Here is a 26,610-nt window from a genome sequence, read left to right as displayed (position 1 = left end):
GCTGTGTACAAGAGATTCACTTTAGCTTTAAGGATACACATAGGCTGAAAGTGAAGAAATGGAAAAAGATAGTCCCTACAAAAAGTAATCAAAGAGAGTAGAAATGGCTATACATATATCTCAAAATAGGCTTTCGGTAAAAATCAGCACAAGAGTCAAAGGTCACTATATAGTGACAAAGGGGTCACAAAGAAAATGTAACAATTATAAATAATATATACACCCATATTGGAGCACCTAAATATTTAAAGCAAATATTAACAGAACTAAAGGTAGAAGTAGTCCGTGTTAAATAATAGTAGAGGATTTCAATACCCCACTTTCAAATTGGACAGAACACCAAGAAATACATGAAAAAAGAAATAGTGGATTTGAAATAAAAAACAAATGAACCCAACAGACATATAAAGAACATTTCAACCAACAGCAGCAGAGTACACATTTTTCTCAAGTGTACACAGAACACTCTACAATAGAGGTCACATTTGGGCCACAAAGCAAGTCTTAATAACAAATTTAAGAAGACCAAAATCAATGTTGTAAAACTAGAAATCAATAAGAGGAGAAAAATTCACAAATATATGGAAATTAAACAACAAACTCCTGAACAACCAATGGGTCAAATAAATCAAAAAGGAAATCAGAAAGTATCTTGAGACAAATGAAAATGAAAACACAACATACCAAAATTTATGGATGAAGCAAAGCAGTTCTAAGAAAGTTTCTAACAATAAATGCCTACATTAAGAAAAAAGAAAGATCTAAATAAACAACCTAACTTTATACCTCAAGAAACTAGAAAAAGAACAAACTAAGCCCAAAGTTAGCATACAGAATAATAAAGATTGCTGCAGAAATAAAATAGAAACTAAAAAAATTTTTTAAATCAGTGAAACTAAGAGTTCGTTTTTAAAAAGATAAACAAAATTGAGAAACCTTTAGCTAGATTTACTAAGAAAAATAGAGGGATAACTCAAATAGTTAAAAATGAAAGAGGACACATTATAACATATTACAGAAATACAAAGAATCATAAAAGACTACTATGAAAAATTATATACCCATAAATTGGACAATCCAGAAGAAATGGATAAATTTCAGGAAACATTTAATCTACCAAACAAGACTGAATCATTAAAAAAATTAAATGAAAATAAAAATAAATAGAAAATCTGAGCAGACTAATAACAAGGAGATTGAATAGGTAATCAAAAACCTCCCAAAAAAGAAGAGCAAAGGACCAAATCGTTTCAGAGGTAAATTCTACCAAACATTTAAAGAAGAATTAATGCCAATTCTTCTCAAATTCTTCCAAAAAATTGAAGTGGAGGGACAACTTTCAATCTCAATTAACTAAGCTAGCGTTACTTTCATACTAAAGCCATACGAGGACACTAAAAGAACAGAACTTATAGGCCAATATCTCTGATGAACATAGATGAAATAGTCTCAATAAAATACTAGCAAATTGAATTCAATACATTGAAAGGATCATAAAACATGATCAAACAGGACATATCCCTTAGATACAAGGATGGTTCAAAATATGCAAATTAATAAATGTGATATACCAAATTAACAAGTTGAAGAATAAAAATCATGTCAGCATTTCAGTAGATGCAGAAAAAGCATCTGACAAAATTCAATACCCTTTCATCATAAAAACTCAACAAATTGGATATAGAAGGAACATACTTCAATGTAATATATAACAAACCCACAGCTAATGTCATACTGAATGGTAAAAGGTTGAAAGCTTTCCCTCTAATACCAGAAACAAGACAAGGATATGTACTATCATCGTTCTTATTCAACACGGTACTGGAAGTCCTAGCCAGAGCAATTAGGCAGGATAAAGAAATAAAAGGCATCCAAATTGGAAAGCAAGAAGTAAAACTGTCTCTGTTTACAGATGACATAATCTTGTAGATAAGAAACCCTAAAGACTCCACCAAGAAACTGTTAGAACTAATAAACAAATCCATTGAAGTTACAAGATACAAAATCAACATACAAAAATCAAATGCATTTCTAAATAACAGTGAACTATCTGAAAAGGAAATTGAGGAAACAATCCAATTTACAATAGCATCAAAAAGAATAAAATACTTGGGAATAAGTTTAACGAAGAAGGTGAAAGAGCTGCACAATGAAAATTGTAAGACATTGATGAAATTGAAGAAGACATAAATAATGGAATAGTATCTTGTATTCTTGAAATTAAAGAATATTGTAAAAATGTCGATCTTACCCAAAGTGATCCAAAGATTCAATGCAATCTCTATCAAAATTTCAATGACATTTTTTACAGAAATTTTTTTAAAAAAACTAAAATTTGTATGAAACCATATAAGACACCAAATAGCCTAAGAAATCTTGAGAAAGTAGAACAAAAGCTGATAGCATCACACTTACTAATTTCAAACCGTATTATAAAGCTAGAGTAATCAAAACAGTATGGTACTGGCATAGAAACAGACACATAGACCAATAGAATAGAACTGAAAACACAGTAGTAAACTCACACATAAATGTCATCTAACTTATGATAAGGGTCCCAAAAATACACAATCAAGAAAGGATGATCTCTTCAATAAGTGATGCTGGGAAAACTGGTTATACGCATGCAAAAGAATAAAATTGGGCCCTTATCTTACATCATATACAAAAATCAGCTCAAACTGGATTGAATACTTAAACATAAGATATGAAACAATAAAATTCCCAGAAGAAAACATACAGGAAAAAACTCTTTGACAATGGTCTTGATTTTTTGGATTTGACACCAAAAGAACAACAAAAGCAATAAAAAGAAAAAACCCCATCAAACTAAAAACTACATCAAACTAAAAAGCTTCTGCATGTCAAAGAAAACCATAAACAAAATGAAAATGCATCTTATGGAATGGGAGCAAATATTTGTAAATCATATATCTGACAAGTTAATATCCAAAAATACAAGGAATTCATACAGTAACAAAAAAATAATAATAATAAACCAACTTAAAAATGGGCCAAGGACCTAAACACATTTTTTTCCAAAGAAGACATACAAATAGCCAACATGTACATGCATAAGTGTTCCACATCACTAGTCATCAAGGAAATGCATACCAAAAACACAGTGAGATATCAGTTTATACCTGTTAGAAGCGCTATTATCAAAAAAACAAGAGATAAGTGTTCGCAAGGGTGTGTTGAAAAGAGAACCTTAGTACATTGTAGATAGGAATGTAAATTGGTACAGAAATTACGTAAAATAGTTTTGATGTTCTTCAAAAATTAAAAATAGAACTACCATACTATCCAACAATCCCACTACTGAATATATATCAGAAGAAAATTATATCAGTATCTTAAAAAACATCTGCACACCTATGTTCATTGCAGCATTATTGGAAAACCTCCTAAGTGTTCATCAACAGGTGAACAGAGAAAGGAAATGTGAGATAGATAGATAGATAGATAGATAGATAGATAGATAGATAGATAGATAGATACACATGCACACACATATACGTATATGCACAGTGGAATATCATTCAGTCCTAAAAAGAAATTCTGCCATTTGCAATGACATGGATGACCCTGGAGGATAATATGCTAAACAAAATAAGTTCTAAGGACTTAATTTACAGCGTGGTGACTATAATTAATACCGTATTGTATACTTGAAATTTGCTGAGAGAAAGTTCTAAGTGCTCACATTAAACCAAAAAAAGGGGGTAACTGCGAGATGACTGAAGTGTTAATTACTTGACTATGGTAATCATTTCACGATGTATACATATATCGAACTATCACATTGTTGCATACCTTAAATTTATACATTTTTTATTTGTCAATTATACCTCAATGAAGCTGGGGGAAAAAAAGAAAAGAAAAAAGGAGATGATAAGAGAGGATTTATTGGCCTCAAGATGGCCACATACATCCAACAAAAGTTCCAGAAAGAGACCAAAAATATGCAAGAAATGAATTAATCACAGAGATAATCAAAGAAAATTTCCCAAAACTGATGTAACACTTAAGCCTCCATAACTCTTCTCATATTTAAGAACATTAAATCTAAATGCAAGATCCAGAATAAGGGGAATTTTTGCTTTAATTTACAATATTTTATAGCTATTTTGGATACTAGAAAACAATGAAAGACTGCTTGCCAAGTCCATTTAAAAATATATTTTCAATATAACATTCTATACTGAGCCAAATCATCAAATTCAAGGGCAAAATAAAAAACATTGTCCAGACATATTCTAACTCAGAAAGTTTAACTTCCATAAACAGTTTCTGAAAAATTTATTAAGTATAATACACTAAAACAATCGTGGGGAAAAAAATAATAAAAAAGTAAGATATTAGGACCCTAGAAACAATATAATCAACTTAAAATACAATGAAAGGGAATTTCAGACTGACATCTGTGCAGTGGGCCTAGAAAGACATTAGAGAATTCAACAAGTGGTTTTCATTAAAAAGCTGAATGAGTTTAGGTATATGGTGAAGAAGGCATATGTACCTCCAATCAATAAGAAAAAAAAAAAGGCAATCATAAACTTTCAGTAAAGCAAATATATGTTCCTAGAAAGCTCTGTATTCTAAATAGGAAGTAAACCGAGGCATAATTTTGAAAAAATGTCTTGAAACTTAGAGTATCTTCCTCCCAGTGACCCGAGTTTGGTGATATATTACATATCGTTTTCTAAAGGTCCAATATACTAACTAGTCCTACAATAACTATTATAAATGCTATCGAATTTTGATATTTTTCTTAATTAAAATGCAATATACTGTAAATGCTACAAAATTTCGTTAGTAAAAATATTTTGGTATGGTTGATCAGGTGAGAGGTGGACAAAAGAGATATGGTGGGAAGTGTTAGGGTACTACGTTTCTCATGGAGATTAGAAATTATAAAATTAATAAATAAAAATTGAGAAGAAGGGGAATCAGATGAAAAGGGTTATGGAAGTAAATTACATCCTCATCTGTTTTACAAAAGAGTAATAAATATAATTTAAAGTTGGTAAATCAATGAATTGAGGTATATGTTTATTATTTAGAATTAAGCATTCATATACTAACAGAACTGGGTTGGAAGAATTGTACTCTTCATGCTACTGTGCTGATGTTTTCATTTCCATGTATATCTACTTCAATAACAATAATATAATAGGGATTGTGCGTTCACCCCTATCCTGACCCAAGGGACAATTTCCCAGCTGGTTCTATCCAGAACCTACTTGGCCCCATCTTGATCAAGAGGTAAGTCTTCCTCTTCATACCACCATGTCAACCCCATAAGGATTACAATTTCCCTATCCTCTATCCCAAAGGCTTACAATAGCCCATTATCAGCAGTAAGAATTGTATAGTACAAGGAAAGAGACTAAACAGACTCTCTCCATAGCCCTGACAAGTGTCACTTTGACCTGGACACTCATAGCTGACAGGCCAACCACTGGCTGTTGATATAGCAACAAGAGAGACAGCTGAGTCAACCTACCCAGGATTCCCTGGTACTCTCTATAAGAGGGTCTTGCCATTACTCCTCCATCCCAGGTCTGGGGGTTTCCCATTCTTTCCTCTTCCCTCCATCTTTTAAATTCCTCCCTTCCTTCACCATTTCAATCGTAGATAGTTTATAGAAACAGGAAAAATTCATTTGGCAAGCCTGCTTCCAAATCTTGCATCTGACTCTTTCATCTGACACTTTTACAAGCAGCTTCTTTCTTTACATCTTAGGTTCTTAGTTGCTACCTCTGAAGTGGTGACCTAAGGCTATGGATCTGAGTGCCAGAGAAGAGAAAAGCCTTCATGACACAACTCAGAGACATTAGTGAGTCTAGTGAGGGCAAGAAACGCACAAGAAACACACACATATAATCCAATTATGACATGAGCAACAAAAATAACAAGAGTAACAAAACTTTGTAGATGTAAAAATCAAAGATTCTCAGAGAACCAAGAAAAAATGCTTCTCTCCTACCATATTAGCAAAATCATCCCTGAGCAGTAAAAACATTTGGAATGCCTCTATGAACTTGATAAATATAATAAAGACATTATTATTTTAAGACAGTATATGGTTCATAAGCTTTATGATAAAATAGAAATGCCCTTGCACTCTACCTAAAGAAATGCTAAAAGAAAATCTACTTGTATGGTGGGTAAATAAGTTGATTTTAAAAGCACATTAAAACTTCAGTGTAATCTCCTCCTCCTCTTCTTCTCCTCCCCATTCCTTTCTAAACCATTCAATCCAAAAGTCCTAGATGCAGGAGGACTTTGCAGTGACCGAGAGTGGGTTTTTGGAGCCTTACCATGGTGAGAAAAGCATCCCTTTCTTAGGGGAGGGGACAGATGGCAACAGTCCAAGATGGTTTGCTGGAGTGCAAGTGTGGTAAGCAAGGCATTTAAAAGAGGTAGAGAAGGGTTGGTAGTCCAGCCCAGCTTCCAATACAATTTAGAAGCACGAGTAGAGGCAAGGAGGGCAATTATGCATGGTATTAGAGCCAGAGTGGGTGAGGAGGTCATCCATGGATGCATGTGAGGGGCAGCCCACATGTGGTATCACAGCTTGAGTTGAGTGAGAGACATCTGCAAGCCAAAGAGTGGCAGGTGCCAGCATGGGTATTAGAGCCAAAGCATGATGGGAAGAGGGTCCACGCAGGGAGTGGGGCAGCAGTGGTAAGGCGGAACTAGTTATTTAAACAGGGAAGTTGATCAAATACATAAAATAGTAAAGAGAGTGGGAATCTGATTTCTCATCAACAGAGCAAGGGAGCTATAAACACGAAAGAGAAAGCTAGAATAAGTTCTGTGGTGTTGGACTGGAATTGGAGAAAACCAGTGTGAAATTATGGTATTCAATATGTGTAGCCAAATACTGAAATGAATATAGATGCAAATGTGTGCACACACACACTCCCTAGCTCGGTCCACTAAGTGGGTCTGGAAGCAATGACACTCTAGGAACAATGAATGTACCTAGTGCCCAGATCCTGATTTCCAAATAACGGGATGCAAGAGCTCAGCATCTCATCTGTGAAATTTCTGATAAAGGTCCATAACTTGAATCTAATCATGAGGAAACATCAGACAAATGCAAATTGAGAAACACTCTACAAAATAACTAGCCTGTCATCTTCAAAAGTGTCAAGGTTATGAAAACCCAAGAAAGATTAAGCAACTGTTCCTATCGGAAGGCTATTTTAAAGGAACATGACAAATAAATGCAACGGGAGAGTCTAGGTGTCATCCCTTTCCTATAAAGGATATGGAAAGTAGGGAAATTGACAGAATGTAAATGGATTGTGAGCAGTAGATGGTAGTAATGTATCAGTATTAATCTCCTAATTTGTATGGTTGTAGTGAGGTAATTCAGGACACTCTACAAAATACATAGCATGTAATTTTGAGTGTTCGTCTGAATCATCTAGAACACTTGTTGCGTAAGTTGTAGAGAGCTGAACTTCATCTCTGAGTTTCTGATTCAGGAGATCTGGGGTGGGGCTCAAGAATTTGCCCGCCTAACGAATTATGAGGAAATGCTGATGCTATTGGTTCCGAGACCCCACATTGGGAGCCACTGATGTAGGAGAATATTGCTATTTACAGAAAAGAAAAAAAAAAACTAAAGTGTTCAGGAGTGATAAGACTTATCCTCAATGGTCCAGGAAAAAGAAAAGTTCTTTGTAATGTACATGCAAGTTTTAATTTTCAAATGCTTCAATAAACAAACATCATTGATTCCAAAACCACCAAAAACAGAATTGAGGATATCGAGGCAGTGAGGCAGCTGTGAAGTGCCTGGTATACCCTTTCTTAAGGGGTAGTGCAAAGAAAAGTAAATAAGATAGGAAAGGGGCCATCTAAGACACTTCAGAGAACCGAATGTTTTCAAGTTCTTAGAAACATTCATTGACAAGTGATGTGTAAACCACCTCATCTCTATGCACTAAACTAGATGTCCTTTCTTAAGATTCACTTCAAGTTTTCAGTGGCCATTTCCCTCCACATCTCCAATTTCCCTGTTTCCATTTTACTGCTGTCTTGAGCTCTAAAAGAATAGGAAATAGATCTAACGAAAGAGCTGATACCCTTCCTAAAAATCATCTGATACCATGTTATAGGGTTGGGCAAACAAAATAAAATCCAACCACTCTTCAATCTCACACCTTTCCAAAAGGTTTGCTGGCTCTTCTGCCTACCAACATATGGCTCTAGGCAACTTCCCTAACCTCTCTGTGCCTCCACTTCCCCATCTGTAATATGGAGATAATAATAGTCACTATATCTCATAGGAATGTTATGAGGATTAAGTAAATATAATTGACTGAGAGTAAGCCTGGCACACGGTAAGCCCTTTATAAATGTAATATGCTATTGTTTCATTTTGGCAACAGAAAATATTCTTTGGACTTGATAATGGCCATTTCAGCACCCACCACACTCTCCTTACAACTTGATACATAAAGCTGGAAGGCCTCTGGGTAGAAATTCAGCAAATTTGCATAGAAAGCAAGGAGTTTCCTGGGACAGAAGATACCACAATACTGACCCATGTTTCTCTTGAGGTTCAGGGCTTTACAACCATCTCTGATGGTTCTGATGGTTCTCACTCAGATCAGAGAAGCAACAACTGTGATGGCGAGAGCTTGGTTTCCTAAGACAGAGACTGGGTTTGAATCCAGGTTCCACCATTTACTGTCTGACCTTGAGCAAGTTACTTAACCTCTGGGTATCTGTTTCCCCTCTATATAAAATGGGGAAGATGGTAATAGCATCTATATCATAAGGTTGTCGGGAAGATAAAGGAAACAATTCATATCAAGCAGTTGCCACAGTGCTTAATATATAATAAACAGTAAAATGTAATTATGATTACTATAATCAGTGGGAAAGAAAGAGTAGCAAAGACCCCCTAGGGTAAGTCACTTATGCTGTTTGACACATATTCTATCTCTCAGATTCTGGGTATAAGGTATTGCCATGTAACTCGTTCTAGTCAATGACATCATGTATGTCATTTCTGTTGGGGAGGAAAAATACTTTTCCTCTACACTCTATGTTTAGTGACTGAGATGTGCAAATTAAACTGACGAAAGACAGATTAACAGGAGAAAAGGTTTATTTTGCATGAACCTGGGCAATTCACAAAAAAAGAGGTAAAAACCCAAAGTAGTTAGGCCTGAAAGCTTATATATCATTTTCACCAAGGGGGACATATTCTGGAGAAGTGACAAGATAAAGGAAAAGGGGTTTGGGCTTCTAGAGGAAGTAAGTTGTGGGAAGGTAAATATATGCAGGAAACTAATGAAAGATAAGGGTTTTTTTAGTAAGGTTGTTATGCAGACTCAAGTCAATGCCCTCTCCAGTGATAAGAGTCATTTCTAGTGATTAAAATTCATTCTTCTCTTCCTGGTACAGGAGAGGAGAAAGAGAAATACCTTCCCAAAGGGAATTATATGCCCTGCTTTTAGGCAGAAAGGGGGAGGGCAGAGAGTTCCTCCTCTGTCTGCCGTTTCTCAATTGCTTTCACCTCAAAATAATTCTTATGCCAAAGTAGCATATTTTGGGATGGCATATTCTGATCCCTTCACTTCTAAGGTGAAGCATTCAATTACCAGTACAAGACTCTCCAGAACTCTTTCTCTCTGACATGGTGACCAGCAACTTTCTGGATGGTAGCAACCCTGCCAGCTTCAGGCCCTGAATACTTAAAAGTAGAGTTTCAGGCCCTGAGTACTTACAATAAAAGCTGAGCCACCTCTGTAACCTACAGAGGGCATGTGGTGGGAATGAGAACAAAAATGGACCTGTTATTTTACACCATCAAATTTAGGAGTTGTTTGTTACCGCAGCATAACCTACCCTATCCTGACTGATTGAGCACAACCACTACCACCTCCACTTCCAAGAGGAGCCCATCTTGGAGGAGGAAGGAATTTGGATTGTTGACTGGGACTAGGGTGAGGGTTAGAGGGGTGTCGCATCTGAGCGCCGTGTGTACCTAACACTGAAAATCCTCTTCTTACTCAATAGACATTGTACTAGTTATCTCTTGCTGCATAACAAATTGTTCCAAAACTTGGTGGCCTCCACGCACAGACCACCACACCATACTGTCAGCACTAAAAGCTGGGTTTTCCACTTCTTCCAGCTCCCATAGACTTCCTCTCCCTCTGTATTTCATTTACACTCTCCAGCACATGGGGATTACACAAAATGTTAGGTGTAAATCAAGTTGCTGTGAAAAGAAAGAAAAAAAAAAGCTTGCTGCGTCTCAATTCTTAGAAAAACACATGGATAAAAGACCACCATGAAATAGGGGTACCTGCAAAGGTGTGGGCAGAGAGCATGACCAGAGGCAGGTCACACCTGCACCCTAAATCAGTGGGGTGAATCAGCATATAAAAATGGTATCCCCCATGGGCTACTGTTTTCCTCATCTAATGTTTCAATTGCTTATTTCACATTGCTTCCCAGAGGTGTCTTCAACATAATCTTAACGACTATCATGTCAATGCATTATCTTAAAAACAATGATAAGAAAGAAGCCACTAGAGAATGTGTTGTCTACTCCCCCTTAGCTACATCTGGGCCACCAAACATTGCCCCAGCAAATCCTAGCAATAAGCGAGCAAGTCTCAACAAGGGCTCTGATTTAATATTCCAGAATTCGGGAACTTGAAAGAGTTGCTGAACACTAGAAAATAACATGCAAGAAGCTGCAGCAAGTGATTTAATATTAACCGGGCTGACAGCCCTCCTTCCCAAGGAAAAAGATGGCTGTTTCATGTAGTTCCTCCTCTCCCCAACTCCATGCGCAAATAATTGCTTCAGGAAAAACAGACCAGAAACTGCTGGCTTATTCTATTCCCAGATAGCCTGCCACCCCACAGGCAGTGTTTCCAATCAGGGTGTGAGCAAATGGAGATGATAGAGTTCTTCCCTAGAGACAAAGAAGTATCATTTGCAGAGAAATGGAATAGAGTGGGAAAGGGATGCTAAGAATCAGAGGACTGTTCCCCAGGCAGGGTTAACAAAATAAATTAAAGCCACCATTTCAAGGTTAAGGCAGGAGACAAACAGACATACTGCTAGAAATATAGTACCCCTTTGGGCAGCAAGGCAAAAAATCATAATAAGCCAAGGCCCAAGTGGGGCACATAGTGGGTGCCCATCACTGTCAGGCCTGATAAATTGACAGGCAAACAAATATGAAATGCAAGCCTCACAGCCAGGCTTTGCCCTGAGTAATACCTCATTAAAACACACATCATAGATTGCATAGCAGGGGCAAAAACTAAAAAATAGAACAACAGCCAACCTGGGGGTAGGATAGGAGGGGAGTTAGCATTAGTCAGGAACCATTCACTGACTGCCAGGCCTTCAATAACCAAACAGTTCCTCCCCCAAGTCCATGCAGTCTTAAAACCATCCTGCTTCATTCACAGACTTGGGATGGGCCCATGATGTCATAATACAATAAGAACCACCTCACAAAGTGCCAAGTACTGTGCTAAGTGCTCTGCGTATATTCTGTTATTTCATTATCCTGGAAGTTAGATAAGGCAGGTATCATCCATCCCACTTCACAGAAGCAGAAACAGAAGGTCGAAAGAGTTTAGTCACTGCTCCAAGATCACACAAGTGGTAAAGCCAGGGCTTGAACTCAGAGAGTTCTAACTCCAAAGTTTATGCTTCTATCCCTGATGCTGCTGCCTTGGCTCTTGCAGTATCATAAGCTGCCTGGGCCCTCACCATCGCCCCTCTTCATGGCAGCTGAGCCAGGAACATCACACACGTACTGTCTCCCTTCTCATGCCCATTCGTCACTAATTAATGATCAGGGGTCCTGCTGGGCCTGGACTCCACCACTATAAGCAACTGCTACCAAACCATCTGAGGGCTACGTGAGCAAACCAAGTGGACACCACTGATTAGTACGGTATGTCAAGTGGAGGTAATGGCCAACAAACACCACTCCTGTGGTAGTAGGACCAAGAGTCCCCAATGAGAAGAGGATACTCCTCACCCGCTTTATCCCCTCTCTCCATTCCCATAGCCAATGGCCCAGCTCAGGTGCTCCTCATCTCCCTGGGGCCACAACACAGCCATGTAAGTCCGAGCATACGTCTGAGCATGACTTCAGGGACCGCCCCCGCACCGCCCACTGCCCCCAAGATCAAGAGAATCCTCCACAGCAAGGAACCTCTTCCAAAGGCCCTCATCTACCTTGGCCACCTAGAGAAGGCCCCCTCAGCTTATAAGATGTGGCCTAAGGACATGGACGGGCATACATCAAACTACTGACACTGATGACTTCCGAAGCTGAGATTGTAAGGGGATAGGAAGGAAATTGTCAACTCTATTTATTCAGCTCTGATTACTTTACTTAACATATATATTTATCATGGTTTTAAAAGTTAGAATAAAATTAAAAAGTAACAAACATATAAAGGTAGAGAAAATGATATTTTCAGATACCTCCTCACCCCTTGTGTAGATAAGACCCAGCATCCAGAATTCTTTATTGCACTTCTGCTGGCCCAGTTCGATTTCATTTTCACCCTCCTTGAAGACAGGAACTTTCTCTTACATCAACGAATCTGTAAGGCGACTGCCACATATTAATACTGTTTGTTGAAAAACAAAATGAATGAATAAACAATAGAATGAGTGTGAGTGAACAGTCATCCTAGAAATTTTGTTCACCACATGGCTGATGTCCTCCTCACCCATGTCGACTGTAAGTCTGCACAAGGAGCTGACCAAATCCACAGAAAAAGTTTTCAGAAAGAAAGACAGTTAATAATTTAAACAAGAAAGACTAGATCAGTGTTATTCAAAACATGATCCATAAAATTGTCCAGACACATGACCCATTTCTTATATAAGTATATAGCATAGGTTTCTTTCCTAAAAACGCCTCAGACTTAAGAAATATAACTATCAAATAGTGTATCGGTCTTCTGCAGATCTTAACAAACCAACCACAAAAAGACATTTTTCAGATAATTAGGGAAATTTGAATAATGATAGAATATTAGAGGATGTTTAGGATTATCGTTAATTTTGTTAGGTGTGATAATGGTACTGTGGTCCTATAAAAAAAGTCCACGTTAAACATAGGTGAAATGACATTTAAAAATAATGTTAAAATAATCCAGACTAAAAAAAAAAACCGTACAAGGTAATCAGATAAAACATCAGGAAAATGTGTTGCTAATTGTTGAAACTGATTAACATATATGGGGTTCTTTATTCTGTTCTTTTTTATGTATTTTCCAAAATTTCCATCATAACAAGTTTTTAAAAATTTAAAAGGACTATTAATTAAATACATACACGGAGTCCATGAACTCTGCATTAGAATCACCTGGCACTTGAAAAAAATGCAGATTCCCAGGCTTCTCCGACCTGTTGGGAGGTGAGGGCAGTGGTCTTGAAGTTGCACTTTAACAAGCACCCTTGCCCCATCCTGAGCTCTAAGACGTCTGTGGTTCTAATAAGAAGATTCCACTGAGAATGACCATACATGCAAATTGCCAAGAGTAGGCTCTGTTTATACCCGGTGTCCTGTATAATTATTAACAGGTGTCCCTCCTTCACTCTCAAGTGTCCCAGTTTGATAAAAACTATGTAGTCACACAGGTTAGGAAGAGCCGTGCTCACCCCTCGCATGCTGCCCCTGTCTACATGTGCTGAACCACACCCCACCACCACCATTTGTCTGCCAAGGTTCAAGAACCTCCCCAGGCTTCTCTGATGACGACAGGTAAGAGAATTCCTCACCTTTAAACCACAAGCCCAAAGCCACAGAGTACATAATGCTATCCTCAGGTGTATCTGCCTGGATGGCTGTGATATTGCAATATAATAATAAGAAATAATATATTTGGTCTCTGTCACTGGTTCCTGCTACAAAACTAAAAACCCTTGGAATTTCCTGAGTGATAGGGGTAAGAGAAGCGTCTTTTGTTATCCATAATAAGCCCCTGTCAAAAATATCTGAGTTTATGCGAACGAGGTGACTCTTGGAGTATGGGGGCTGGTTGGCAGGGGAAGAACCATGTGATCAAAGGTTTAGAACTTTCAGCCCCACTCCCTGACCTCTGGGGAGGGTAGACAGGCTGAGGATTAAGTTAATCACCAATGGCCAATAATCTGATCAATGGTGCCTATGTAATGAAACCTCCATAAAAACCCTAAACCATGGGTCGAGAGAGTTTCTGTGTTGAACATACTGAGGCACTCAGAAGGTGGCACCCAGAAGTGGGGACAGAGGCTCTGAGCACTCCCCACATACTTGGCCCTATGTGGCTGTTCCTAAATTGTATCTGTTATGATAAACTTATCATCATAAGTAATGTGTTTCCCTGAGTTCTGTGAGCCATTATAGCAAATTATCAAACCTGAGGAGGGAGTCGTGGGACCCCCAGTGGGTTGGTCAGAGGCCCATTCCTGAGATTGGCATCGGAAGTGGGGGGCAGTCTTGAGGCACTGAGTCCTTAACCCATGGGGTCTGTGCTGAGTCCAAGTAGTTAGTGTCAGAATTAAATTGTAGAAAACCCAGTTGGTGTCTGGAGAGTTTGAAACTGGTTGGTATGAGAAAATCTCCCATATATTTGGTGTCAGAAGTACTGTGAGCAGAAAAAGTTTTTTCTCTAATGGCCATCCTTAGTTTACATGTCACTTTAAGAAACTCCTTAAAGGCAAGAACTGTCTTATGTACCTTCTTCTCTCCAATCCTGACACAGAACAGATGTTTGATAAGTGTTTGAGCAGGCTCCTTGCTGGATGATCAGAATTTAAGCAAGCACAGATATGTTCAATAAATGAACAGAATAAAGGAGAGCCAGTTGTGCTGGGTACCTCATAGACATATCTGTGCTTGCTTAAATTCTGATATATAGTCATGATGAAAGGTTAGGTAGATTTAATTTAAGATGACTAGTACGAAATCTCAGTAAAACATTGGGAAAATGTGATATGTGAGGAAAAATTAGAATTTAAAAAAGTATGTGTACACTAATTGTAATTTAAAAACAAACATATATTATTTTTATGAGAACAAAAACCAAAAAGTCATATGCAAAAAAAAAAAAGTAAAATAGTGGTTTCAGGTGACTGTATTTATATTTCTATTTTCCAATTTTTTTTTTTTCAATAAGGAAGAAGAGGGAAAAGAGAACTTGGAAAATGGTCTTGGTCTGATAGTAACCTGCACAATACTGACTCCAGCACCACAGGGCCCCTCCCGAGGTCCCCAGCAACCCCAGAGGGGAAGAAAAAGCCTCCAGCGCTGCTCCTGGCCCTGGTTGCAAGGGACAGAGATGGAGACAAGTCATTTTTCCATATAATCCATAGGCTTTTCTATGTCTAGCAAGACATCCAAATCCTACGACACAGCTTTAATACATTTACATGTTCTACATGCTACACAGGCCTGTGTATACAGAGGTATTTAAAAGAATAAAGAGCTTAAATGGTCACTTGCTTTATCTATACTAAAAGCACCCAGGGCCTTCTGATCATCCAGCAAGGAGCCTGCTCAAATATTAACAGGTATCAATCTAATATATTGTGCTGCAAGCACCATGATTTTCTTCTCGATCTATTTTACCTGTCATGTCTCCTAGGAGCGAACTGGAAAATATGCGGTAATTATATATTGATAGAACGTGGGAGCAGGTTATAGATGGACCCATGTACTTGGCTTCCTTATTAACCAGCTAAAATGTGTTCTGTGGGATCCTTCTTTCCTCTTTAAGGAATCTCCAGAGCTGAGCTGTTATTTTGCTGTTTATGATTTACTCCTTGCTTGAAAAAATTGCCCAGCTCATAAAAATTACCAGAACCTCCCATGTACAAAACCAAAATGGGGCTCTGAGTCACAACCCCAGTGTCATCCTCCTCAGCAAGGTTCCCATTCAAAACCTGCAACCGCCACACAGAGACACACAACTTCATTATACTGGCTGCCTGGTGCCCTATACCATCTAATTTGAATGAATTAGTCAGCAGGAAAAGTACTTATTAGGGAAGGGTCATTGGACCATATTTGTGAGCCTCAGAAGAAATACTTTTTTTTAAGGAACACAGCAACCTATGGGCTTAAGGGTAGGTTTTTCTTACAAACACTAATGATAATAGCCCTCCCCACCATCACCACCGTGAAGAAACCACAAGAAAATGGGAATGGGCACCTTTAGGAGCTTTAATGGTGTTTACTTGGTTGATCTGCCTAGAATGTTTAAGCAGAGGGAGTAGGGGGAGGAGGCTTCAAGTCAGACATTTGGGTGAAGGGCAGGGTGGAAAGTAAGTGGTGACCCACAGCGTTTTGGGACTGCTGCCCAGGTGATCTAAATGGATGATCTGACAGATAATCATTATGGGTGATCTAAATGGATCCTGAGTCTAAAAGAAATATGAAAGCAACATAATACATGTCCCAAGGGTGCAGCCAGACTGTCCCAAGGTGGTCCTGTCACTCAGTAAGCATTCATTCGGCATTTCCCATGGGCATGGTGGCACCCAGTTCCAACTGGGGCCCAACTCTCCCCAGCTGCTTTGATCTGAAGCTCTGATGTGGGAACGTGGTAAGAGCAGGTCGCTGAATGCAGGTCGTGAAACCTGGGTTCTCCTACCAGCTCTGCCGCTGGACCAACGGGCTAGTCTTTCACAAGACTTGGTCTCTGTGCCCTCCCCAATAGTAAAATACAAAGCAGGGAGACAGTAGGAGAAAGCTTATATTCCATCCAGCTGAGACAACTAACCACATATGTGAAAAGAATCCACTAAAACCAACTGTTTTTTTCTTAGCCTGGTCTTGTCCGTCTATGCAGCAATTTTGACAAAAAATATGCCTGGATAGTTGAGCCGAGTGACTGTGCAGGGGAACTGGCTTCCATAAGGTAGACCTGAAAAGGGCACAAGGAAACAGAACTCGCCCTTGGAGGTAGGACTCTGCCGATTAAAACTGCAAGTCCAGAAATCATAACCTAACTTATTAAATACAACCTTCCCCTTGGAAACAAAAAAAAAACAAAAAAAAACTTCAGTCAGTGTAACTGTAGCAGTAAAGTAATTAGGCAGGCACACTCCCTTTAAAATGAAACCACCAATACTGTAACTTACAGTTAAATTTAATTACTGCCTAATTTCTTTTATAATAGATGACCTAGTTTCTGGACAATATTCTCAGAAAAGAGATTAAGTGTGGGTGTAAAACCCTGCCCTCTCTTGGAGAAGCAGAGAGACCATTCGCTGGGCTCACCTAATCCATCCAGATGTAAATGTATGCAAGGAACATGGATAAGATACAGCCCCACTGAAAAAAAAAAAAAAAATCTCTGTTCTTACACAAAGGCCAAAGCCACAAGCAATCCAACATTTATGCCTTCAACAAAAAGCAATTCCATGGAGACTTGCGAGCCGTTTGTCAGACTTGCTGACCGACTTCCAGAGGGCTGACTTGGACATTACATGAAGAGCCAGCCTGTGCCTCTGCCCACCACTTCCTGCAGGCACAGACCCAGCCCACACTGCGAGCCTCCAGGTCCCAGGACAAGGATGGGGCACTGGCACAGAGCAGCCCCACATTTTAGGGGCTGCATAGACTCTTAAGCCTTAGAAAGCCCCCAGTCTGGCAGGAAAGCAGGGAGGGTGGGTCCACGGATGCTCTGGCTTGCCTTCACTTCTCACCAAAGTTGCCCCAGGCTGAGCTGAGCACAATGAATGGGTGGTAGAGGGGTGTCAGGAGCATCACAATCCCAGGCAGCCAGACTGAGGACAAGGTCAAATGCCTCTTCATTTTTTTCCCATAACTAAATGTGGGGAAAAAAAATAATAAAATGGGGGAAAATAAATATCTGACCCCATGGAGCTAAGACTCTCGGTGGAAAAGGCAGTAGGGAGAAGAGTCCGAGAAGGGCAATCAGGATGGTTTCCCAGAGCTCAGGACCTTGATGCCAGATCTAAAAACAGGAAGGAAATATGAGATATACAGGGTACAGAGTGGGGTGAGAGAGTCTGGACTCCCCAGGCAAAGATGTTAGCAAATACAAAGGCCGGCATGCAGAGAGAGAGTGGCGTGTGAGGAAAAGCAAGGAAATCCGTGGGTGGGACTGGGTGTGGGAGAAATGAGGAGCAATGGACAAGATTGCTGCTAAGCCAAGGCTGGTGGGTGCAGACTGTGGTGTTTGCACCCAATCCTGCAGCTTTGGGGATGATACTGAAAGGTTTTAGGTAGGCCAGTTACAAGTCCAGGTTTATGTTTTTAGAACAATCACACTGAAATGATATGATGTCTGGGAATTGTGAAATAGAAAAATTTGTTACTCAAGCAACTTATAAAAACAAAAACAAAAAGGGGATTTGATAAAAATCGTGATCTATTGATAATGGCTGAAGACAGGTAGTGGATACATGGGGGTTCATTATATACTATGCACTCTACTTCCATCTAGGTTTGAAATTTTCCACAGTAGAAATATTTTTTTAATAACATGAATCATTTAAAAAATATCAAAGCATTTATACTAAATTCTTAATATAAGTTTTTAAAATAAGTTGTATATCCTAATTTGTGAGATAAAAATAAATGGGAGTGTTTGGATATTTTTTTTCCTACATTTTAAAAATATCACTGCGCTGCAGGATGGAGAGTAAATTGGAAGGGAGGAGAGAGGAGACAGGAGGCCATGAAGAGGCTGAGCAGGGACCCAGGTGAGGAATGATGGTGGCCGGTCCTGACACAGGGGTGGAGGGGATGGGTGGGTAGATTTAAAATGTTCAGGAGGTAAAATGGCCAGGACCCAGTGACTGACTCTACATGAATGAATCATGCATTCGGTCACTCTCTCCATAAAGATTCAGGGCCATCGGCTCTGCCCACAGACTGCCAGGAACTGTGGGAGGATGAAAAGGCAGGTAGAACATGAGGCCAGACATCAGCACAGCTATCTCCGACAGTAATAAGAGAAAATAAGCTAAAAGGTCAAAACCAGTTTTGAAAAAGTAAAAAATAAAAGCCATAAGTAAACATTAGCTTAAAACATGCTGGAATGAATACCAGTAAAATCGAAAAATGCTGAAAAATAAATTTGATGAGTTGAACAGTGCACACTTAAAGTGTTAGAACTATAAAAGAAAAAATAAACAGTCAGATTACATCATAAAAAGCAGATAATACAATAAAAACTACAGATAAGGCAAAAGTAAATAATATTAGCTAGTGGAACATAGTAAAAAGATTAAATAATGAAATAAAATTACTGAGGCTGCATAAATTTTGTTAAAAGCACATCCTAACTAAAGGGTAACAGGAGAAATACAGGCTGCCACACAGTATACAGTATACAGGTAAACCACCCGGGGCCACCTGGTCAACCTCACCTCCCGTCACCACTGTGAAGCACTCTGTGCCTAGCCATTGCTGGTCCCCAAATCTGCCATGTTTTCCTTAAAGGACACTGCAGGCGGTGGGGTGGGGGGAAGGATTACACCATACAATCCACAGAAAAGCCTCATAAAAATCCTCTTTAGACATCTGCCTCTTTTCTCAAAGTCTTCCACTCAGAGCAGCTGCTCAAAACCTCTCCTTTCATCACCCTCCCTGCTAGATTATCCATTCCCAGGTACACCAGCCTTCTCTGCTTCCACACCCTTGCTTCTGATGGGAGGCCTTCCTTGCCACACCCACCCCTTGGGGAACAGCAGCCCATCTTGAGCCTCTAAGAGCTCATCTTGCCAGAAAGCAACCCCTAGACCTGGATGAATGAAATTCTCCACCTCGTTACATGTATCCACATGCCAGGCTTCTCCCAAAACTGGGCTCCTGGAGGAACAAGTACCATCACTTTTCCTAAAATGTCCTGTTGCCTAGCCTTGGGCTCAGCACATAGTTGATGCTCAATGAATATTTGTTAAAGGTAAAAAACATTAAAAGGAATCATCAGTACCCTTCAAGCTGATAGACAGGGCTCAACTATTCAACAAGGATGAATTCCACAGTGGAGGGTCCCAGTAACAAGGAAGGAAACAGCAGTGCTGCCACACGACCTCGAGGAGAGATGACTTCCAGGCCAGTGATCAAGGAAGGCTTAATGAAGGAGAGCGGTTTGAGTCAAGGCTTGGAAAGTGGCTAGGCTGCATGGATGGAGGGACAACAGGACAGGATTCCTGGAAAGGGAACGGGATATGAGCAAACTTACACAGAGACAATTTCTCCGCCACAGGGGCTGCCCTTTCCTCCAAGTCCTCCGCAGAAAGTGTTTGTCTAGTGAGGAATCCGCCCTCCAGCACCTAGCTATCACAGGCGGCTGCTGTATTTGCACTTTGGATGGCCATAAATGTGAGAAGCCATCGCACTCCTTTCTCTGAAAGAACACAGCAATTCCAGCTGCCTCTTCCATAAGGCATGCACTGTGAAGCTTAGAAAGACAGTGACAGTTTGTAGCATTTTATTCCTTAGCAAGGATTTGCCTAACCACTTGTATGAGCCAGTTTTCAGTTCTCAGAGCCATTTGGATTATGTAAATTATACATATTTATTACTACCAGGACAATTGCTGGCCTTTTATTTTTTTCAATTCCAGAAAGAACAGCAACTTTCTTTGTTTAAACTTCACAGAAGCATTGAGGGGAGTTTCATCAGCTAAACGGCCTTTCATTCATCTGGAAGAATATTCATCTGGAAGAATATTCATCTGGAAGAATTATTCTGGTCCCAACCAAAATACCAATAGCACAGATACCAAATAGCAAAGTGAGTGTAGAACCACCTTGCTTTAAAATGAATGTTTTTGTCCCCCCAAAAAGTCCTACCCCACATCGTGCTGGTATGTGGAGGTTGGGAGCCTTTGAGAGAGGTGATCAGATCATGAGGAGGGAGCCCTCACTAGTAGTATTAGTGCCCTTATAAAGAGACCCTCACATAGCATTCTTGTCTTTTCTGCCATGTGAAGACACAACAATGAACCAGAAAGTAGGCCCTCATCAGACACTGCGGCTGCTGGCACCTTGATTGTGGGATTTCCTAGCCTTCAGAACTGTGAGAACTAAATGTGTGTTGTTTATAAGCCACCCAATCTATGGAATTCTGTGATAGCAGCCCAAGCAGACTAACAAGCCTCTAATGCAGAGTTTATAGGAGATGTTTAGAAACCAGTTTCATGACTCTTGACTCCCTCACCCAAAGGCCTTTATTTACTTTGGGAATATTAAATTTAATATAAATATTAAATTTATATGGAAGGGGGAATTTGTAAAGTGATTGCTTTGACGAGAACTATTAAGACGCTGTGAAACCACCTTAGGCTGCCATGTGAAAGGAGCAGAATGTACTTTTTGGCACCTCAGTCCTAAGGAGGGAGCTTCCATTGGGCCATTTAAGGAGTGTGAAGACTGTCCCAGAACTTAGGGGACACTGTGCACTGTAAAGAAAACTGGGCAACACATGGCAGCAGAGGAAAGCACAGAGCTGGGACTGGGCTGCACCCCAGAGTTCACAGGAACAAGGTGAGGACCATGAGGAAAAGCCAGTCTGGATCCATTTTATTTATTCCCCCACACAAGCCTGGATTCATTTTAAAGTGTTGCCCAAAAGGACTGCCCGGGAGGGTGTGTGACTGCCAACGGTGAGACAACGTGTGGAGAAACATCAGAGAACTGGAATGAGAGCAGCATGGGAGGGGAGGAATTGCACAGTCTGCATCAAGGAAGCTAAGAGGGGCTTTCAGGCAGAGGCATTCCCAAGGAGCCCAGCAGAGCACCAAGGAGAGAAAGCGTCAGCTAAAAATATCTGCCAGGCCTGAGTGTGAAGCAAATGGTAGTTCAAGGAAGCGCTCCCCTGTCCCTTTTTCTCCTCCTCTCTTCCCACCCTTGAGGTGTTGAGGTCAGGAACAGTAGTAATTGGGTACAGACAGAAGAGCAGACAAAGAAAGACATACCTCTGCTCCAGCAAAGGGTCAGTCGCTGTGAGGGTCCAGCTGTGGGAAGGTCACGATCACGTTAATTAAATTCAGAGATTTGATTATTGTTGGAGTCTGGATATCCTAATTTCTAAAATGTGTTTGCAACTAACATAACCAACCATTGGATTCTCTGCTGCCTAAGAATGAGCAGAAAAACCATAGAGCTGCCCAAATTTTCACCATAGGCATGGGAAATTCATCCCCTACCACAATGAAGAAAATGTAAAGGGTTGATGAGAGATAAAAATAAAGCTACATTTGATTATATCCTCAAAGTCAGGTATATCTGAGATGTAATAAAAGCCATGTATCACTGTTGCTATCAACATAGTCCAAGAGTAATTCTAAAGTTTTTTTTAAGGTTATATACCTTTTGAGTCATAAATTTCATGTCTAGAAATTATCCTAAGAAAACAATCCTTACTATACACAAATATTAGACACAGAATGCAGCATTGTCTATGTGGTAAGTACTGCAGTTCAAGCCACCCAACACAACTTCAGGCCTCTCACTCTTGCCTGCTGTACAGGAAGGCATAAAAGCTAAATGTTCATTTTCACAGCCTTACTTGCAGCTAGAAGTAGTCACGGTTCTGGCCAATGAAACACAGACAAACATCTGCAGGTGCTGCCTTTCACCTGCCTTCTTTCTGCAGTAAACGCAGCTGAAATGGCTAGAACTGCTGCTGCCATACTCAACTTAGAGCAAATGATCAAAGGACTTGCAGAAATCTCAGCACTGACATGAGCCAATGAACCTGCCAACTACCTCCTCTTTCGAGATCTCTTGCTAGAAACAAATAAATCTATTTAAGACACTGTAGTTTTCTGTCACTTAAAGCCAAATTCAACACTAATTTGTAGGGCATTCACACACAAAGGCCTGTACGTGCACACATACACGCGCACACACCCACACACATGAATACCAAAAAAAAAAAAAAAAATAGTGGGCAATGCACCACAGTATATAGTGGTGGGACTGTATGTCATTTTTATTTTCTTGCTTTTTTTTCTGCTGATATTTTTTAAATTTTCTACAATAAAGATGAACTTCTTCTGTGATAAGACAAAAAAATTATGAACTACTTTTTAAAACTGAGATATAATTGACATATAACATTATTATTAGGTTTGGGTATGCAACATAATTATTTGAAATTTGTATATATTGCTAAATGATCACCACAATAAGTCTAGTTAACATCCATCTCCACACAGTTACAACTTTTCTTGTGATGAGAAATTTTAAGATCTAGTCTCTTAACTTTCAAATATATGATACAATATTATTAACTATAGTCACCATGCTATACATTACTTCCCTAAGACTCACTTATTTTATAACAGGAAGTTTGCACCTTTTGACAATCTTCACCCATTTCACCATCCACCCCCACCCTCCACCTCTGGCAACCACCAGTCTGTTCTCTGTATCTATGAGCTGTTTTTGGTTTTGTTTTTTTTTTTAAGATTCCACATGTAAGTGAGATTATATGGTATTTGTCTTTGTCTGTCTGACTTATTTCACTTAGCATAATGACCTCAAGGTCCATCCGTGTTGTCACAAATGGCAGGATTTCCTTCTTCATAGCTGAATAATATTCCATTGTATGTGTATCACATTTTATTTATCCATTCATCTGTCAATGGACATTTCTTTCTCTATCTTAGCTATTATAAATAATGCTGCAATGAACATGAGAGAGAAGATATCTCTTCGAGATACTGATTATATTTCCTTTGGCTATATACACCCAGAGGTCTGATTGTTGGATAACGTGGTAGTTCTATTTTTAATTTTTTGAGGAACCTTAATACTGTTTTCCATAGTGGCTGCATCAATTTACATTCCCACTATCAGTGCACCAGGGTTCAATTTTCTCAACCTCCTTGCTAGCATTTGTTATTGCCTGTCTTTTTGAGAATGGCCATTCTAACAGGTGTGACATGATATCTCATTATGGCATATCACTTATGGTTAGTGATATTGAGCACCTTTTCATGTATCTGTTGTCCATTTCATGTATCTATTGTCCATTTGTATATCCTCTCTGGAAAAAATATCTATTCAAGCCCTTTGCCCAGTTTTTAAATGTTTCTTTTGTCGGGGGGGATGCTATTGAGTTATATGATTCTCGTTATATATTTTGGATATTGACCTCTTACTAAATATATGGCTTGCAAATACTTTCTCCCATCCATTGGCTGCCTTCTGATTTTGATTAGTTTGTTTGTTTATTGCTGTGCAGAAGCTTTTTAGTTTGACGTAGACTTGTTACTGATTTTTGTTTTGGTTGTTCATGTGTTTGGTGTCATATACAAGAAATCATTGCCAAGAACAATGTTAAAGAGCTTTTCCCCTATGTTTTCTTCTATGAGTTATACAGTTTCAGGTCTTATGTTTAAGTTCTTAATCTATTTCAAGTTAATCTTTTTTGAGTGCCATAGATAGGAGCGCAATTTCATTCTTTTACATGACTATTGAGTTTTCCCAGCATCATTTATTAAAGAGACTATTATTTCCCCATTGAATATTCTTGGCTTGTCATAGCTTAGCTGACCTTATATGCATGGGTTTATTTCTGGGCTCCCAATTCTTCAGTCTTTGTGTCTGTTTTTTTATGCTAGTACACTACCATTTTGATAGCTATAGCTTTGTAACATAGTTTGAAATCAGGAAATGTGATGCCTCATTTTTGTTCTTTCTCAGGATTGCTTTGGCTATTCTGGGTCTTTTGTGGTTCCATATAAATTTTAGGATTGTTTTTCTATTTCTGTGAAAAATGCCATTGGAAATTTGATAGTAATTGTATTGAGTGTATAGATGGCTTTGTGTAGTATGGACATTTTAACATTAACTCTTTTGATCCATGAACATGGAATTACTTTGTTTCTTCTTCAATTTCCTTCATCGATGTCTTATACTTTTTAGCCCATAGATGTTTCACCTCCTTAATCAATTTATTACATATTTTATTATCTTCTTGTTTTTTTATGCTATTTTAAATGGGATTTTTTTAAATCTCTTCTTCAGATAGTTCATTGTTGGTGTACAAAAACACAACTGATTTTTCGTGCTGATTTTTTTTAACATGCAACTTGACTAAATTTGTTGATTAGTTCTAATTGTTGGGGTTTGTTTTTTTTTTGGTGGCATCTTTAGGATTTTCTGTATGCAAAATCATGTGCTAAGCAAACAGACACAATTTCATTTCTTCCTTTCAAATTTGGATATCTTTATTTTTCTTGCCTGATTTCTCTGGCTAGGACTTCCAGTATTATGTTGAATAGGAGTGGTAAGAGTTAGTACCCTTGTCTTGTTCCTGATCTTAAAGAAAAAGCTTTCAACCTCTCAACATTGAGTATGATGTTAGCTGTGAGTTTGTCATATATGGCCTTCATTATGTTGAGGTATGTTCCTTCTATAACCAATTTGTTGAGATTTTATCATGAAAAAGATGTTGAATTTTTATAAAATGCCTTTTCTGTATCTAATGAGATGATTGTATAATTTTTATCCTTTTTTTTTTTTAATGTCTGATATGCTTATTGACTTGCATTTGTTGAACCATCCTGGCAACCCAGGGATAAATCCCTCTTAATCATGGTGTATGATCCTTTCAATGTGCTATTGAATACGGTTTGCTAATATTTTGCGGAGGATCTTTTTCATCTGTGATCATCAGGGATATTGGCCTGTAATTTTCTTTTCTTGTACTACTTGTCTAGCTTTAGTGTGGAGGTAATGCTAGCCTCATAAAATAAGATTGAAAGCTATCCTTCTTCTTCATTTTTTTGGGAGAATTTGAGATAGATTGGCATCAATTATTCTTTAAATGTTTGGCAGAATTCACCCATGAAACCATCTAGTCCTAGGCTTTTCTTTGTTGGAAGGCTTTTTGAGGATTGCTTGCTTTGATGTCCTCACTTGTTATTGGTCTGTCCAGATTTTCTATTTTTTCATGATTAAGTCTTTGTAGGTTCTATGTTTCTATGAATTTATCCATTTCTTCTATGTTGTCCAACTTGCTGGCATATAATTATTCATAGTAGTCTCTTAAGATACTTTATATCTGTTCCATCAGCTATAATGTCTCCTCTTTCATTTACAACTTTACTTATTTGAATCAACTCTCTTCTTTTGTTGGTAAGTCTAGCTAACGGTTTGTCAATTTTCTCTTCCAAAAAAACTTAGTTTTGTTGATCTTTCCTATTGTTTCTGTATTCTCTACTTCATTTAATTCTGTTCTGATTTTTCTTATCTCCTTTCTTCTGCTAACTTTGGGCTTAGTTTGTTCTTTTTTTTCCTAGTTCCTTGAGATGTAAATCTAGGTTGTTTATTTAAGATCTTTTTTCTTAATGTAGGCATTTATTGCTATAAAATTTCTTTTTAGCACTGCTTTTCCTACATCACCTAAGTTTTGGCATGTTATGTTTCTTTTTTTGTTTCTTTCAAGATATTTTTTATTTCCCTTTTCAAGTCCACCCATGAGCCATTGGTTGTTCATGTTAATATGCACATACTTGTGAATTTTCTAATTTTCCTCTTGTTATTCTAGTTTCACACCACTGCAGTTGAATAGAACATCTGGTATGATTTCAATCTTTTTAAATTTGT

Source organism: Pteropus medius, unplaced genomic scaffold, assembly GCF_902729225.1.
Source record: "Pteropus medius unplaced genomic scaffold, Ma_sr-lr_union100, whole genome shotgun sequence".
Classification (NCBI taxonomy): domain Eukaryota; kingdom Metazoa; phylum Chordata; class Mammalia; order Chiroptera; family Pteropodidae; genus Pteropus; species Pteropus medius.
The sequence above is the reverse complement of the archived record's forward strand: the minus strand, read 5'-3'. Positions refer to the sequence as shown.